This window comes from Coregonus clupeaformis, unplaced genomic scaffold (assembly GCF_020615455.1).
Source record: "Coregonus clupeaformis isolate EN_2021a unplaced genomic scaffold, ASM2061545v1 scaf3395, whole genome shotgun sequence".
Taxonomy (NCBI): domain Eukaryota; kingdom Metazoa; phylum Chordata; class Actinopteri; order Salmoniformes; family Salmonidae; genus Coregonus; species Coregonus clupeaformis.
Window position 1 is genome coordinate 1 of NW_025536849.1, and position 17541 is coordinate 17541.

Genomic DNA, 17541 nt, shown 5'->3' on the forward strand with positions numbered 1-17541 from the left:
GGCTTTATGTGTGTTTTGGTTGTACTCAGGGTTATTTATAATAATGTATTGTACTTTCGGCTATCAGACAGACGTTTAATAAAAATGTTTTGTTACGATAATTTCTACAGAATTGCATCCTGGGAAAATTGCGGAAACACTCATCATTCACGAGTAAAATAACAGTTAAAAACGTGTTTTCACCTCTCCATCTACAAGTAGACAAAATAGCACTGAACGTCCATTGAAATTACTTGTTTTTCTGTCAATAGCCGTGGTGCTAAAACCATGAACCTAAAACGTTCGCCACGGGAAGGACTATCCCACATTGACCGTGTACAACTCATACTTACCTGGCAAGGGAGATACCGTGATCAAGAAGGCGGTTCACCCAGGGTGAGGCTCAGCCATTGCACTCTGGCTGTGCTGACCCCTGCGAATTTCCCAAATGTGGAAATCTCGATTGCATAATTTCTGGTAGTGGGGACTGCGTTCGCGCTCTCCCCTGATTTCATTGTAAAAAAATAAATTGTGGATAAGACTGGTTCGTCTTTTTGATGCTCGAATTTCTTGATTGGTTTGGGGAAATGTTCGGCCTCTTCCTGGTTTTAGCGTTTGTAGCAGCTCTGCTGTTTAGGGGTTCAAGAATCAACAGTCTGTCGATGCTGAATCCGATTCATGTGCTGTTTTCTACTGTTAGAAAAGAAGTAAAATACAACTGTTTGTCAATTGTACATTTTAGCATAATTAATGAAAATGGTATGCTATTAATTATGGGGGAAGTGTAGACATAAAAATAAAAAGTTCTAAGTAATACCAGTTTGAAGTAACAGAACAACAGAACTTGTGTTATGGATGTGACGGAAATGGACAGGCATTTTGGGGAGAATAGACACATCAGCAAATATTTACATTACATTTTAGTCATTTAGCAGACGCTCTTATCCAGAGCAATTTACAGGAGCAATTAGGGTTAAGTGCCTTGCTCAAGGGTACATCAACAGATTTTTCACCTAGTCAGCTCGGGGATTAGAACCAGCGATCTTTCGGTTACTAGCAAAACACTCTCTTAACCACTAAGCAATCTGCCGCCCCAAACGTCTTTGAATGTCAAAGTCTTAGGGTAAAATATTAATAGTCACTTTGAAAATAAAGGCTTGGCAACACACAAAAACAACAATGATGAAAATATAGAAATTGTCATATAAACTTTAGAGAGGAAAATGTACCATTATGTATGTGACATTCTGCATTATGGATGTGCTCTGTGAAAAAATGACTGTTTATATATTAAAGATTTCTTCACCAAACTTCATCGAAATACTTTCGTTGTCATCTGAAAATACAGTGTACCTCAAAGAACCAAGAAATCACCGGTCATTTGAATAGTTATTGCATAGGCTATCAAAGTGCACTCGTGGGTCCCGTCTTAACCAACCATTAATGTACAAATGTGCTAAAAAAATGCTAGAAACGGCGCCAATAGGATCTCGCTAGCTCGTGCTTGGCTCTGCCCCCTCCTTGCTTGTTCTGCCCACTGTGGCTCATTAGTTCCCATTGGAAACGTCAGGCTGTGGTCTATCTTGGTTTAGTTATAAGTAATCTTTGACTATACTCTGTAATTCTAACGCTTTATCAGTGGTCCCTGTTTCAATGTGCCTGTATGGGTGAGTGTGTGGGACTGGGGAGTGTGCCCACTAGTGTTCCATAGTGGAACTGCAGTCTGGCTTATCTCTCGAAGACAAAAGAACCACGAGACGAGAAAAGCTAAATAAAATCACAAATTCCATTCACTTGGCTTTATGTGTGTTTTGGTTGTACTCAGGGTTATTTATAATAATGTATTGTACTTTCGGCTATCAGACAGACGTTTAATAAAAATGTTTTGTTACGATAATTTCTACAGAATTGCATCCTGGGAAAATTGCGAAACACTCATCATTTACGAGTAAAATAACAGTTAAAACGTGTTTTCACCTCTCCATCTACAAGTAGACAAAATAGCACTGAACGTCCATTGAAATTACTTGTTTTTCTGTCAATAGCCGTGGTGCTAAAACCATGAACCTAAAACGTTCGCACGGGAAGGACTATCCCACATTGACCGTGTACAACTCATACTTACCTGGCAAAGGGAGATACCGTGATCAAGAAGGCGGTTCACCCAGGGTGAGGCTCAGCCATTGCACTCTGGCTGTGCTGACCCCTGCGAATTTCCCAAATGTGGAAATCTCGATTGCATAATTTCTGGTAGTGGGGGACTGCGTTGCGCTCTCCCTGATTTCATTGTAAAAAAATAAATTGTGGATAAGACTGGTTCGTCTTTTTGATGCTCGAATTTCTTGATTGGTTTGGGGAAATGTTCGGCCTCTTCCTGGTTTTAGCGTTTGTAGCAGCTCTGCTGTTTAGGGGTTCAAGAATCAACAGTCTGTCGATGCTGAATCCGATTCATGTGCTGTTTTCTACTGTTAGAAAAAGAAGTAAAATACAACTGTTTGTCAATTGTACATTTTAGCATAATTAATGAAAATGGTATGCTATTAATTATGGGGGAAGTGTAGACATAAAAATAAAAAGTTCTAAGTAATACCAGTTTGAAGTAACAGAACAACAGAACTTGTGTTATGGATGTGACGGAAATGGACAGGCATTTTGGGGAGAATAGACACATCAGCAAATATTTACATTACATTTTAGTCATTTAGCAGACGCTCTTATCCAGAGCAATTTACAGGAGCAATTAGGGTTAAGTGCCTTGCTCAAGGGTACATCAACAGATTTTTCACCTAGTCAGCTCGGGGATTAGAACCAGCGATCTTTCGGTTACTAGCAAAACACTCTTAACCACTAAGCAATCTGCCGCCCCAAACGTCTTTGAATGTCAAAGTCTTAGGGTAAAATATTAATAGTCACTTTGAAAATAAAGGCTTGGCAACACACAAAAACAACAATGATGAAAATATAGAAATTGTCATATAAACTTTAGAGAGGAAAATGTACCATTATGTATGTGACATTCTGCATTATGGATGTGCTCTGTGAAAAAATGACTGTTTATATATTAAAGATTTCTTCACCAAACTTCATCGAAATACTTTCGTTGTCATCTGAAAATACAGTGTACCTCAAAGAACCAAGAAATCACCGGTCATTTGAATAGTTATTGCATAGGCTATCAAAGTGCACTCGTGGGTCCCGTCTTAACCAACCATTAATGTACAAATGTGCTAAAAAAATGCTAGAAACGCGCCAATAGGATCTCGCTAGCTCGTGCTTGGCTCTGCCCCCTCCTTGCTTGTTCTGCCCACTGTGGCTCATTAGTTCCCATTGGAAACGTCAGGCTGTGGTCTATCTTGGTTTAGTTATAAGTAATCTTTGACTATACTCTGTAATTCTAACGCTTTATCAGTGGTCCCTGTTTCAATGTGCCTGTATGGGTGAGTGTGTGGGACTGGGGAGTGTGCCCACTAGTGTTCCATAGTGGAACTGCAGTCTGGCTTATCTCTCGAAGACAAAAGAACCACGAGACGAGAAAAGCTAAATAAAATCACAAATTCCATTCACTTGGCTTTATGTGTGTTTTGGTTGTACTCAGGGTTATTTATAATAATGTATTGTACTTTCGGCTATCAGACAGACGTTTAATAAAAATGTTTTGTTACGATAATTTCTACAGAATTGCATCCTGGGAAAATTGCGAAACACTCATCATTTACGAGTAAAATAACAGTTAAAACGTGTTTTCACCTCTCCATCTACAAGTAGACAAAATAGCACTGAACGTCCATTGAAATTACTTGTTTTTCTGTCAATAGCCGTGGTGCTAAAACCATGAACCTAAAACGTTCGCACGGGAAGGACTATCCCACATTGACCGTGTACAACTCATACTTACCTGGCAGGGAGATACCGTGATCAAGAAGGCGGTTCACCCAGGGTGAGGCTCAGCCATTGCACTCTGGCTGTGCTGACCCCTGCGAATTTCCCAAATGTGGAAATCTCGATTGCATAATTTCTGGTAGTGGGGGACTGCGTTCGCGCTCTCCCCTGATTTCATTGTAAAAAAATAAATTGTGGATAAGACTGGTTCGTCTTTTTGATGCTCGAATTTCTTGATTGGTTTGGGGAAATGTTCGGCCTCTTCCTGGTTTTAGCGTTTGTAGCAGCTCTGCTGTTTAGGGGTTCAAGAATCAACAGTCTGTCGATGCTGAATCCGATTCATGTGCTGTTTTCTACTGTTAGAAAAAGAAGTAAAATACAACTGTTTGTCAATTGTACATTTTAGCATAATTAATGAAAATGGTATGCTATTAATTATGGGGGGAAGTGTAGACATAAAAATAAAAAGTTCTAAGTAATACCAGTTTGAAGTAACAGAACAACAGAACTTGTGTTATGGATGTGACGGAAATGGACAGGCATTTTGGGGAGAATAGACACATCAGCAAATATTTACATTACATTTTAGTCATTTAGCAGACGCTCTTATCCAGAGCAATTTACAGGAGCAATTAGGGTTAAGTGCCTTGCTCAAGGGTACATCAACAGATTTTTCACCTAGTCAGCTCGGGGATTAGAACCAGCGATCTTTCGGTTACTAGCAAAACACTCTTAACCACTAAGCAATCTGCCGCCCCAAACGTCTTTGAATGTCAAAGTCTTAGGGTAAAATATTAATAGTCACTTTGAAAATAAAGGCTTGGCAACACACAAAAACAACAATGATGAAAATATAGAAATTGTCATATAAACTTTAGAGAGGAAAATGTACCATTATGTATGTGACATTCTGCATTATGGATGTGCTCTGTGAAAAAATGACTGTTTATATATTAAAGATTTCTTCACCAAACTTCATCGAAATACTTTCGTTGTCATCTGAAAATACAGTGTACCTCAAAGAACCAAGAAATCACCGGTCATTTGAATAGTTATTGCATAGGCTATCAAAGTGCACTCGTGGGTCCCGTCTTAACCAACCATTAATGTACAAATGTGCTAAAAAAATGCTAGAACGCGCCAATAGGATCTCGCTAGCTCGTGCTTGGCTCTGCCCCCTCCTTGCTTGTTCTGCCCACTGTGGCTCATTAGTTCCCATTGGAAACGTCAGGCTGTGGTCTATCTTGGTTTAGTTATAAGTAATCTTTGACTATACTCTGTAATTCTAACGCTTTATCAGTGGTCCCTGTTTCAATGTGCCTGTATGGGTGAGTGTGTGGGACTGGGGAGTGTGCCCACTAGTGTTCCATAGTGGAACTGCAGTCTGGCTTATCTCTCGAAGACAAAAGAACCACGAGACGAGAAAAGCTAAATAAAATCACAAATTCCATTCACTTGGCTTTATGTGTGTTTTGGTTGTACTCAGGGTTATTTATAATAATGTATTGTACTTTCGGCTATCAGACAGACGTTTAATAAAAATGTTTTGTTACGATAATTTCTACAGAATTGCATCCTGGGAAAATTGCGAAACACTCATCATTTACGAGTAAAATAACAGTTAAAACGTGTTTTCACCTCTCCATCTACAAGTAGACAAAATAGCACTGAACGTCCATTGAAATTACTTGTTTTTCTGTCAATAGCCGTGGTGCTAAAACCATGAACCTAAAACGTTCGCACGGGAAGGACTATCCCACATTGACCGTGTACAACTCATACTTACCTGGCAAGGGAGATACCGTGATCAAGAAGGCGGTTCACCCAGGGTGAGGCTCAGCCATTGCACTCTGGCTGTGCTGACCCCTGCGAATTTCCCAAATGTGGAAATCTCGATTGCATAATTTCTGGTAGTGGGGGACTGCGTTCGCGCTCTCCCCTGATTTCATTGTAAAAAAATAAATTGTGGATAAGACTGGTTCGTCTTTTTGATGCTCGAATTTCTTGATTGGTTTGGGGAAATGTTCGGCCTCTTCCTGGTTTTAGCGTTTGTAGCAGCTCTGCTGTTTAGGGGTTCAAGAATCAACAGTCTGTCGATGCTGAATCCGATTCATGTGCTGTTTTCTACTGTTAGAAAAAGAAGTAAAATACAACTGTTTGTCAATTGTACATTTTAGCATAATTAATGAAAATGGTATGCTATTAATTATGGGGGAAGTGTAGACATAAAAATAAAAAGTTCTAAGTAATACCAGTTTGAAGTAACAGAACAACAGAACTTGTGTTATGGATGTGACGGAAATGGACAGGCATTTTGGGGAGAATAGACACATCAGCAAATATTTACATTACATTTTAGTCATTTAGCAGACGCTCTTATCCAGAGCAATTTACAGGAGCAATTAGGGTTAAGTGCCTTGCTCAAGGGTACATCAACAGATTTTTCACCTAGTCAGCTCGGGGATTAGAACCAGCGATCTTTCGGTTACTAGCAAAACACTCTTAACCACTAAGCAATCTGCCGCCCCAAACGTCTTTGAATGTCAAAGTCTTAGGGTAAAATATTAATAGTCACTTTGAAAATAAAGGCTTGGCAACACACAAAAACAACAATGATGAAAATATAGAAATTGTCATATAAACTTTAGAGAGGAAAATGTACCATTATGTATGTGACATTCTGCATTATGGATGTGCTCTGTGAAAAAATGACTGTTTATATATTAAAGATTTCTTCACCAAACTTCATCGAAATACTTTCGTTGTCATCTGAAAATACAGTGTACCTCAAAGAACCAAGAAATCACCGGTCATTTGAATAGTTATTGCATAGGCTATCAAAGTGCACTCGTGGGTCCCGTCTTAACCAACCATTAATGTACAAATGTGCTAAAAAATGCTAGAACGCGCCAATAGGATCTCGCTAGCTCGTGCTTGGCTCTGCCCCCTCCTTGCTTGTTCTGCCCACTGTGGCTCATTAGTTCCCATTGGAAACGTCAGGCTGTGGTCTATCTTGGTTTAGTTATAAGTAATCTTTGACTATACTCTGTAATTCTAACGCTTTATCAGTGGTCCCTGTTTCAATGTGCCTGTATGGGTGAGTGTGTGGGACTGGGGAGTGTGCCCACTAGTGTTCCATAGTGGAACTGCAGTCTGGCTTATCTCTCGAAGACAAAAGAACCACGAGACGAGAAAAGCTAAATAAAATCACAAATTCCATTCACTTGGCTTTATGTGTGTTTTGGTTGTACTCAGGGTTATTTATAATAATGTATTGTACTTTCGGCTATCAGACAGACGTTTAATAAAAATGTTTTGTTACGATAATTTCTACAGAATTGCATCCTGGGAAAATTGCGAAACACTCATCATTTACGAGTAAAATAACAGTTAAAACGTGTTTTCACCTCTCCATCTACAAGTAGACAAAATAGCACTGAACGTCCATTGAAATTACTTGTTTTTCTGTCAATAGCCGTGGTGCTAAAACCATGAACCTAAAACGTTCGCACGGGAAGGACTATCCCACATTGACCGTGTACAACTCATACTTACCTGGCAAGGGAGATACCGTGATCAAGAAGGCGGTTCACCCAGGGTGAGGCTCAGCCATTGCACTCTGGCTGTGCTGACCCCTGCGAATTTCCCAAATGTGGAAATCTCGATTGCATAATTTCTGGTAGTGGGGGACTGCGTTCGCGCTCTCCCCTGATTTCATTGTAAAAAAATAAATTGTGGATAAGACTGGTTCGTCTTTTTGATGCTCGAATTTCTTGATTGGTTTGGGGAAATGTTCGGCCTCTTCCTGGTTTTAGCGTTTGTAGCAGCTCTGCTGTTTAGGGGTTCAAGAATCAACAGTCTGTCGATGCTGAATCCGATTCATGTGCTGTTTTCTACTGTTAGAAAAAGAAGTAAAATACAACTGTTTGTCAATTGTACATTTTAGCATAATTAATGAAAATGGTATGCTATTAATTATGGGGGAAGTGTAGACATAAAAATAAAAAGTTCTAAGTAATACCAGTTTGAAGTAACAGAACAACAGAACTTGTGTTATGGATGTGACGGAAATGGACAGGCATTTTGGGGAGAATAGACACATCAGCAAATATTTACATTACATTTTAGTCATTTAGCAGACGCTCTTATCCAGAGCAATTTACAGGAGCAATTAGGGTTAAGTGCCTTGCTCAAGGGTACATCAACAGATTTTTCACCTAGTCAGCTCGGGGATTAGAACCAGCGATCTTTCGGTTACTAGCAAAACACTCTTAACCACTAAGCAATCTGCCGCCCCAAACGTCTTTGAATGTCAAAGTCTTAGGGTAAAATATTAATAGTCACTTTGAAAATAAAGGCTTGGCAACACACAAAAACAACAATGATGAAAATATAGAAATTGTCATATAAACTTTAGAGAGGAAAATGTACCATTATGTATGTGACATTCTGCATTATGGATGTGCTCTGTGAAAAAATGACTGTTTATATATTAAAGATTTCTTCACCAAACTTCATCGAAATACTTTCGTTGTCATCTGAAAATACAGTGTACCTCAAAGAACCAAGAAATCACCGGTCATTTGAATAGTTATTGCATAGGCTATCAAAGTGCACTCGTGGGTCCCGTCTTAACCAACCATTAATGTACAAATGTGCTAAAAAAATGCTAGAACGCGCCAATAGGATCTCGCTAGCTCGTGCTTGGCTCTGCCCCCTCCTTGCTTGTTCTGCCCACTGTGGCTCATTAGTTCCCATTGGAAACGTCAGGCTGTGGTCTATCTTGGTTTAGTTATAAGTAATCTTTGACTATACTCTGTAATTCTAACGCTTTATCAGTGGTCCCTGTTTCAATGTGCCTGTATGGGTGAGTGTGTGGGACTGGGGAGTGTGCCCACTAGTGTTCCATAGTGGAACTGCAGTCTGGCTTATCTCTCGAAGACAAAAGAACCACGAGACGAGAAAAGCTAAATAAAATCACAAATTCCATTCACTTGGCTTTATGTGTGTTTTGGTTGTACTCAGGGTTATTTATAATAATGTATTGTACTTTCGGCTATCAGACAGACGTTTAATAAAAATGTTTTGTTACGATAATTTCTACAGAATTGCATCCTGGGAAAATTGCGAAACACTCATCATTTACGAGTAAAATAACAGTTAAAACGTGTTTTCACCTCTCCATCTACAAGTAGACAAAATAGCACTGAACGTCCATTGAAATTACTTGTTTTTCTGTCAATAGCCGTGGTGCTAAAACCATGAACCTAAAACGTTCGCACGGGAAGGACTATCCCACATTGACCGTGTACAACTCATACTTACCTGGCAAGGGAGATACCGTGATCAAGAAGGCGGTTCACCCAGGGTGAGGCTCAGCCATTGCACTCTGGCTGTGCTGACCCCTGCGAATTTCCCAAATGTGGAAATCTCGATTGCATAATTTCTGGTAGTGGGGGACTGCGTTCGCGCTCTCCCCTGATTTCATTGTAAAAAAATAAATTGTGGATAAGACTGGTTCGTCTTTTTGATGCTCGAATTTCTTGATTGGTTTGGGGAAATGTTCGGCCTCTTCCTGGTTTTAGCGTTTGTAGCAGCTCTGCTGTTTAGGGGTTCAAGAATCAACAGTCTGTCGATGCTGAATCCGATTCATGTGCTGTTTTCTACTGTTAGAAAAAGAAGTAAAATACAACTGTTTGTCAATTGTACATTTTAGCATAATTAATGAAAATGGTATGCTATTAATTATGGGGGAAGTGTAGACATAAAAATAAAAAGTTCTAAGTAATACCAGTTTGAAGTAACAGAACAACAGAACTTGTGTTATGGATGTGACGGAAATGGACAGGCATTTTGGGGAGAATAGACACATCAGCAAATATTTACATTACATTTTAGTCATTTAGCAGACGCTCTTATCCAGAGCAATTTACAGGAGCAATTAGGGTTAAGTGCCTTGCTCAAGGGTACATCAACAGATTTTTCACCTAGTCAGCTCGGGGATTAGAACCAGCGATCTTTCGGTTACTAGCAAAACACTCTTAACCACTAAGCAATCTGCCGCCCCAAACGTCTTTGAATGTCAAAGTCTTAGGGTAAAATATTAATAGTCACTTTGAAAATAAAGGCTTGGCAACACACAAAAACAACAATGATGAAAATATAGAAATTGTCATATAAACTTTAGAGAGGAAAATGTACCATTATGTATGTGACATTCTGCATTATGGATGTGCTCTGTGAAAAAATGACTGTTTATATATTAAAGATTTCTTCACCAAACTTCATCGAAATACTTTCGTTGTCATCTGAAAATACAGTGTACCTCAAAGAACCAAGAAATCACCGGTCATTTGAATAGTTATTGCATAGGCTATCAAAGTGCACTCGTGGGTCCCGTCTTAACCAACCATTAATGTACAAATGTGCTAAAAAAATGCTAGAACGCGCCAATAGGATCTCGCTAGCTCGTGCTTGGCTCTGCCCCCTCCTTGCTTGTTCTGCCCACTGTGGCTCATTAGTTCCCATTGGAAACGTCAGGCTGTGGTCTATCTTGGTTTAGTTATAAGTAATCTTTGACTATACTCTGTAATTCTAACGCTTTATCAGTGGTCCCTGTTTCAATGTGCCTGTATGGGTGAGTGTGTGGGACTGGGGAGTGTGCCCACTAGTGTTCCATAGTGGAACTGCAGTCTGGCTTATCTCTCGAAGACAAAAGAACCACGAGACGAGAAAAGCTAAATAAAATCACAAATTCCATTCACTTGGCTTTATGTGTGTTTTGGTTGTACTCAGGGTTATTTATAATAATGTATTGTACTTTCGGCTATCAGACAGACGTTTAATAAAAATGTTTTGTTACGATAATTTCTACAGAATTGCATCCTGGGAAAATTGCGAAACACTCATCATTTACGAGTAAAATAACAGTTAAAACGTGTTTTCACCTCTCCATCTACAAGTAGACAAAATAGCACTGAACGTCCATTGAAATTACTTGTTTTTCTGTCAATAGCCGTGGTGCTAAAACCATGAACCTAAAACGTTCGCACGGGAAGGACTATCCCACATTGACCGTGTACAACTCATACTTACCTGGCAAGGGAGATACCGTGATCAAGAAGGCGGTTCACCCAGGGTGAGGCTCAGCCATTGCACTCTGGCTGTGCTGACCCCTGCGAATTTCCCAAATGTGGAAATCTCGATTGCATAATTTCTGGTAGTGGGGGACTGCGTTCGCGCTCTCCCCTGATTTCATTGTAAAAAATAAATTGTGGATAAGACTGGTTCGTCTTTTTGATGCTCGAATTTCTTGATTGGTTTGGGGAAATGTTCGGCCTCTTCCTGGTTTTAGCGTTTGTAGCAGCTCTGCTGTTTAGGGGGTTCAAGAATCAACAGTCTGTCGATGCTGAATCCGATTCATGTGCTGTTTTCTACTGTTAGAAAAAGAAGTAAAATACAACTGTTTGTCAATTGTACATTTTAGCATAATTAATGAAAATGGTATGCTATTAATTATGGGGGAAGTGTAGACATAAAAATAAAAAGTTCTAAGTAATACCAGTTTGAAGTAACAGAACAACAGAACTTGTGTTATGGATGTGACGGAAATGGACAGGCATTTTGGGGAGAATAGACACATCAGCAAATATTTACATTACATTTTAGTCATTTAGCAGACGCTCTTATCCAGAGCAATTTACAGGAGCAATTAGGGTTAAGTGCCTTGCTCAAGGGTACATCAACAGATTTTTCACCTAGTCAGCTCGGGGATTAGAACCAGCGATCTTTCGGTTACTAGCAAAACACTCTTAACCACTAAGCAATCTGCCGCCCCCAAACGTCTTTGAATGTCAAAGTCTTAGGGTAAAATATTAATAGTCACTTTGAAAATAAAGGCTTGGCAACACACAAAAACAACAATGATGAAAATATAGAAATTGTCATATAAACTTTAGAGAGGAAAATGTACCATTATGTATGTGACATTCTGCATTATGGATGTGCTCTGTGAAAAAATGACTGTTTATATATTAAAGATTTCTTCACCAAACTTCATCGAAATACTTTCGTTGTCATCTGAAAATACAGTGTACCTCAAAGAACCAAGAAATCACCGGTCATTTGAATAGTTATTGCATAGGCTATCAAAGTGCACTCGTGGGTCCCGTCTTAACCAACCATTAATGTACAAATGTGCTAAAAAAATGCTAGAACGCGCCAATAGGATCTCGCTAGCTCGTGCTTGGCTCTGCCCCCTCCTTGCTTGTTCTGCCCACTGTGGCTCATTAGTTCCCATTGGAAACGTCAGGCTGTGGTCTATCTTGGTTTAGTTATAAGTAATCTTTGACTATACTCTGTAATTCTAACGCTTTATCAGTGGTCCCTGTTTCAATGTGCCTGTATGGGTGAGTGTGTGGGACTGGGGAGTGTGCCCACTAGTGTTCCATAGTGGAACTGCAGTCTGGCTTATCTCTCGAAGACAAAAGAACCACGAGACGAGAAAAGCTAAATAAAATCACAAATTCCATTCACTTGGCTTTATGTGTGTTTTGGTTGTACTCAGGGTTATTTATAATAATGTATTGTACTTTCGGCTATCAGACAGACGTTTAATAAAAATGTTTTGTTACGATAATTTCTACAGAATTGCATCCTGGGAAAATTGCGAAACACTCATCATTTACGAGTAAAATAACAGTTAAAACGTGTTTTCACCTCTCCATCTACAAGTAGACAAAATAGCACTGAACGTCCATTGAAATTACTTGTTTTTCTGTCAATAGCCGTGGTGCTAAAACCATGAACCTAAAACGTTCGCACGGGAAGGACTATCCCACATTGACCGTGTACAACTCATACTTACCTGGCAAGGGAGATACCGTGATCAAGAAGGCGGTTCACCCAGGGTGAGGCTCAGCCATTGCACTCTGGCTGTGCTGACCCCTGCGAATTTCCCAAATGTGGAAATCTCGATTGCATAATTTCTGGTAGTGGGGGACTGCGTTCGCGCTCTCCCTGATTTCATTGTAAAAAATAAATTGTGGATAAGACTGGTTCGTCTTTTTGATGCTCGAATTTCTTGATTGGTTTGGGGAAATGTTCGGCCTCTTCCTGGTTTTAGCGTTTGTAGCAGCTCTGCTGTTTAGGGGTTCAAGAATCAACAGTCTGTCGATGCTGAATCCGATTCATGTGCTGTTTTCTACTGTTAGAAAAAGAAGTAAAATACAACTGTTTGTCAATTGTACATTTTAGCATAATTAATGAAAATGGTATGCTATTAATTATGGGGGAAGTGTAGACATAAAAATAAAAAGTTCTAAGTAATACCAGTTTGAAGTAACAGAACAACAGAACTTGTGTTATGGATGTGACGGAAATGGACAGGCATTTTGGGGAGAATAGACACATCAGCAAATATTTACATTACATTTTAGTCATTTAGCAGACGCTCTTATCCAGAGCAATTTACAGGAGCAATTAGGGTTAAGTGCCTTGCTCAAGGGTACATCAACAGATTTTTCACCTAGTCAGCTCGGGGATTAGAACCAGCGATCTTTCGGTTACTAGCAAAACACTCTTAACCACTAAGCAATCTGCCGCCCCCAAACGTCTTTGAATGTCAAAGTCTTAGGGTAAAATATTAATAGTCACTTTGAAAATAAAGGCTTGGCAACACACAAAAACAACAATGATGAAAATATAGAAATTGTCATATAAACTTTAGAGAGGAAAATGTACCATTATGTATGTGACATTCTGCATTATGGATGTGCTCTGTGAAAAAATGACTGTTTATATATTAAAGATTTCTTCACCAAACTTCATCGAAATACTTTCGTTGTCATCTGAAAATACAGTGTACCTCAAAGAACCAAGAAATCACCGGTCATTTGAATAGTTATTGCATAGGCTATCAAAGTGCACTCGTGGGTCCCGTCTTAACCAACCATTAATGTACAAATGTGCTAAAAAAATGCTAGAAACGCGCCAATAGGATCTCGCTAGCTCGTGCTTGGCTCTGCCCCCTCCTTGCTTGTTCTGCCCACTGTGGCTCATTAGTTCCCATTGGAAACGTCAGGCTGTGGTCTATCTTGGTTTAGTTATAAGTAATCTTTGACTATACTCTGTAATTCTAACGCTTTATCAGTGGTCCCTGTTTCAATGTGCCTGTATGGGTGAGTGTGTGGGACTGGGGAGTGTGCCCACTAGTGTTCCATAGTGGAACTGCAGTCTGGCTTATCTCTCGAAGACAAAAGAACCACGAGACGAGAAAAGCTAAATAAAATCACAAATTCCATTCACTTGGCTTTATGTGTGTTTTGGTTGTACTCAGGGTTATTTATAATAATGTATTGTACTTTCGGCTATCAGACAGACGTTTAATAAAAATGTTTTGTTACGATAATTTCTACAGAATTGCATCCTGGGAAAATTGCGAAACACTCATCATTTACGAGTAAAATAACAGTTAAAACGTGTTTTCACCTCTCCATCTACAAGTAGACAAAATAGCACTGAACGTCCATTGAAATTACTTGTTTTTCTGTCAATAGCCGTGGTGCTAAAACCATGAACCTAAAACGTTCGCACGGGAAGGACTATCCCACATTGACCGTGTACAACTCATACTTACCTGGCAAGGGAGATACCGTGATCAAGAAGGCGGTTCACCCAGGGTGAGGCTCAGCCATTGCACTCTGGCTGTGCTGACCCCTGCGAATTTCCCAAATGTGGAAATCTCGATTGCATAATTTCTGGTAGTGGGGGACTGCGTTCGCGCTCTCCCCTGATTTCATTGTAAAAAAATAAATTGTGGATAAGACTGGTTCGTCTTTTTGATGCTCGAATTTCTTGATTGGTTTGGGGAAATGTTCGGCCTCTTCCTGGTTTTAGCGTTTGTAGCAGCTCTGCTGTTTAGGGGTTCAAGAATCAACAGTCTGTCGATGCTGAATCCGATTCATGTGCTGTTTTCTACTGTTAGAAAAAGAAGTAAAATACAACTGTTTGTCAATTGTACATTTTAGCATAATTAATGAAAATGGTATGCTATTAATTATGGGGGAAGTGTAGACATAAAAATAAAAAGTTCTAAGTAATACCAGTTTGAAGTAACAGAACAACAGAACTTGTGTTATGGATGTGACGGAAATGGACAGGCATTTTGGGGAGAATAGACACATCAGCAAATATTTACATTACATTTTAGTCATTTAGCAGACGCTCTTATCCAGAGCAATTTACAGGAGCAATTAGGGTTAAGTGCCTTGCTCAAGGGTACATCAACAGATTTTTCACCTAGTCAGCTCGGGGATTAGAACCAGCGATCTTTCGGTTACTAGCAAAACACTCTTAACCACTAAGCAATCTGCCGCCCCCAAACGTCTTTGAATGTCAAAGTCTTAGGGTAAAATATTAATAGTCACTTTGAAAATAAAGGCTTGGCAACACACAAAAACAACAATGATGAAAATATAGAAATTGTCATATAAACTTTAGAGAGGAAAATGTACCATTATGTATGTGACATTCTGCATTATGGATGTGCTCTGTGAAAAAATGACTGTTTATATATTAAAGATTTCTTCACCAAACTTCATCGAAATACTTTCGTTGTCATCTGAAAATACAGTGTACCTCAAAGAACCAAGAAATCACCGGTCATTTGAATAGTTATTGCATAGGCTATCAAAGTGCACTCGTGGGTCCCGTCTTAACCAACCATTAATGTACAAATGTGCTAAAAAAATGCTAGAACGCGCCAATAGGATCTCGCTAGCTCGTGCTTGGCTCTGCCCCCTCCTTGCTTGTTCTGCCCACTGTGGCTCATTAGTTCCCATTGGAAACGTCAGGCTGTGGTCTATCTTGGTTTAGTTATAAGTAATCTTTGACTATACTCTGTAATTCTAACGCTTTATCAGTGGTCCCTGTTTCAATGTGCCTGTATGGGTGAGTGTGTGGGACTGGGGAGTGTGCCCACTAGTGTTCCATAGTGGAACTGCAGTCTGGCTTATCTCTCGAAGACAAAAGAACCACGAGACGAGAAAAGCTAAATAAAATCACAAATTCCATTCACTTGGCTTTATGTGTGTTTTGGTTGTACTCAGGGTTATTTATAATAATGTATTGTACTTTCGGCTATCAGACAGACGTTTAATAAAAATGTTTTGTTACGATAATTTCTACAGAATTGCATCCTGGGAAAATTGCGAAACACTCATCATTTACGAGTAAAATAACAGTTAAAACGTGTTTTCACCTCTCCATCTACAAGTAGACAAAATAGCACTGAACGTCCATTGAAATTACTTGTTTTTCTGTCAATAGCCGTGGTGCTAAAACCATGAACCTAAAACGTTCGCACGGGAAGGACTATCCCACATTGACCGTGTACAACTCATACTTACCTGGCAAGGGAGATACCGTGATCAAGAAGGCGGTTCACCCAGGGTGAGGCTCAGCCATTGCACTCTGGCTGTGCTGACCCCTGCGAATTTCCCAAATGTGGAAATCTCGATTGCATAATTTCTGGTAGTGGGGGACTGCGTTCGCGCTCTCCCCTGATTTCATTGTAAAAAAATAAATTGTGGATAAGACTGGTTCGTCTTTTTGATGCTCGAATTTCTTGATTGGTTTGGGGAAATGTTCGGCCTCTTCCTGGTTTTAGCGTTTGTAGCAGCTCTGCTGTTTAGGGGTTCAAGAATCAACAGTCTGTCGATGCTGAATCCGATTCATGTGCTGTTTTCTACTGTTAGAAAAAGAAGTAAAATACAACTGTTTGTCAATTGTACATTTTAGCATAATTAATGAAAATGGTATGCTATTAATTATGGGGGAAGTGTAGACATAAAAATAAAAAGTTCTAAGTAATACCAGTTTGAAGTAACAGAACAACAGAACTTGTGTTATGGATGTGACGGAAATGGACAGGCATTTTGGGGAGAATAGACACATCAGCAAATATTTACATTACATTTTAGTCATTTAGCAGACGCTCTTATCCAGAGCAATTTACAGGAGCAATTAGGGTTAAGTGCCTTGCTCAAGGGTACATCAACAGATTTTTCACCTAGTCAGCTCGGGGATTAGAACCAGCGATCTTTCGGTTACTAGCAAAACACTCTTAACCACTAAGCAATCTGCCGCCCCCAAACGTCTTTGAATGTCAAAGTCTTAGGGTAAAATATTAATAGTCACTTTGAAAATAAAGGCTTGGCAACACACAAAAACAACAATGATGAAAATATAGAAATTGTCATATAAACTTTAGAGAGGAAAATGTACCATTATGTATGTGACATTCTGCATTATGGATGTGCTCTGTGAAAAAATGACTGTTTATATATTAAAGATTTCTTCACCAAACTTCATCGAAATACTTTCGTTGTCATCTGAAAATACAGTGTACCTCAAAGAACCAAGAAATCACCGGTCATTTGAATAGTTATTGCATAGGCTATCAAAGTGCACTCGTGGGTCCCGTCTTAACCAACCATTAATGTACAAATGTGCTAAAAAAATGCTAGAAACGCGCCAATAGGATCTCGCTAGCTCGTGCTTGGCTCTGCCCCCTCCTTGCTTGTTCTGCCCACTGTGGCTCATTAGTTCCCATTGGAAACGTCAGGCTGTGGTCTATCTTGGTTTAGTTATAAGTAATCTTTGACTATACTCTGTAATTCTAAC

At 39.5% G+C, this 17541-nt stretch overlaps 10 non-coding genes across 10 annotated transcripts; all 10 read left to right on the top strand.

Moving 5' to 3' along the window:
* The first annotated feature begins 324 nt into the window (after positions 1-324).
* On the top strand, positions 325-486 carry LOC123489873. The gene has a single exon (XR_006660723.1). It is a non-coding gene; the product is annotated as a U1 spliceosomal RNA (small nuclear RNA).
* Positions 487-2096: 1610 nt separating this feature from the next.
* LOC123489876 lies at positions 2097-2260 on the top strand. Its single transcript, XR_006660726.1, has one exon. It is a non-coding gene; the product is annotated as a U1 spliceosomal RNA (small nuclear RNA).
* A 1606-nt stretch (positions 2261-3866) lies between these two features.
* On the top strand, positions 3867-4029 carry LOC123489875. The gene has a single exon (XR_006660725.1). It is a non-coding gene; the product is annotated as a U1 spliceosomal RNA (small nuclear RNA).
* Positions 4030-5636: 1607 nt separating this feature from the next.
* On the top strand, positions 5637-5800 carry LOC121565154. Its single transcript, XR_006000429.2, has one exon. It is a non-coding gene; the product is annotated as a U1 spliceosomal RNA (small nuclear RNA).
* Positions 5801-7405: 1605 nt separating this feature from the next.
* Positions 7406-7569, top strand: LOC121565150. The gene has a single exon (XR_006000425.1). It is a non-coding gene; the product is annotated as a U1 spliceosomal RNA (small nuclear RNA).
* A 1606-nt stretch (positions 7570-9175) lies between these two features.
* Positions 9176-9339, top strand: LOC121565406. Its single transcript, XR_006660727.1, has one exon. It is a non-coding gene; the product is annotated as a U1 spliceosomal RNA (small nuclear RNA).
* A 1606-nt stretch (positions 9340-10945) lies between these two features.
* LOC121565407 lies at positions 10946-11109 on the top strand. Its single transcript, XR_006000537.2, has one exon. It is a non-coding gene; the product is annotated as a U1 spliceosomal RNA (small nuclear RNA).
* Positions 11110-12716: 1607 nt separating this feature from the next.
* Positions 12717-12880, top strand: LOC121565409. Its single transcript, XR_006000539.2, has one exon. It is a non-coding gene; the product is annotated as a U1 spliceosomal RNA (small nuclear RNA).
* A 1606-nt stretch (positions 12881-14486) lies between these two features.
* LOC121565146 lies at positions 14487-14650 on the top strand. The gene has a single exon (XR_006660720.1). It is a non-coding gene; the product is annotated as a U1 spliceosomal RNA (small nuclear RNA).
* A 1607-nt stretch (positions 14651-16257) lies between these two features.
* On the top strand, positions 16258-16421 carry LOC121565153. The gene has a single exon (XR_006000428.2). It is a non-coding gene; the product is annotated as a U1 spliceosomal RNA (small nuclear RNA).
* Positions 16422-17541: the final 1120 nt, after the last annotated feature.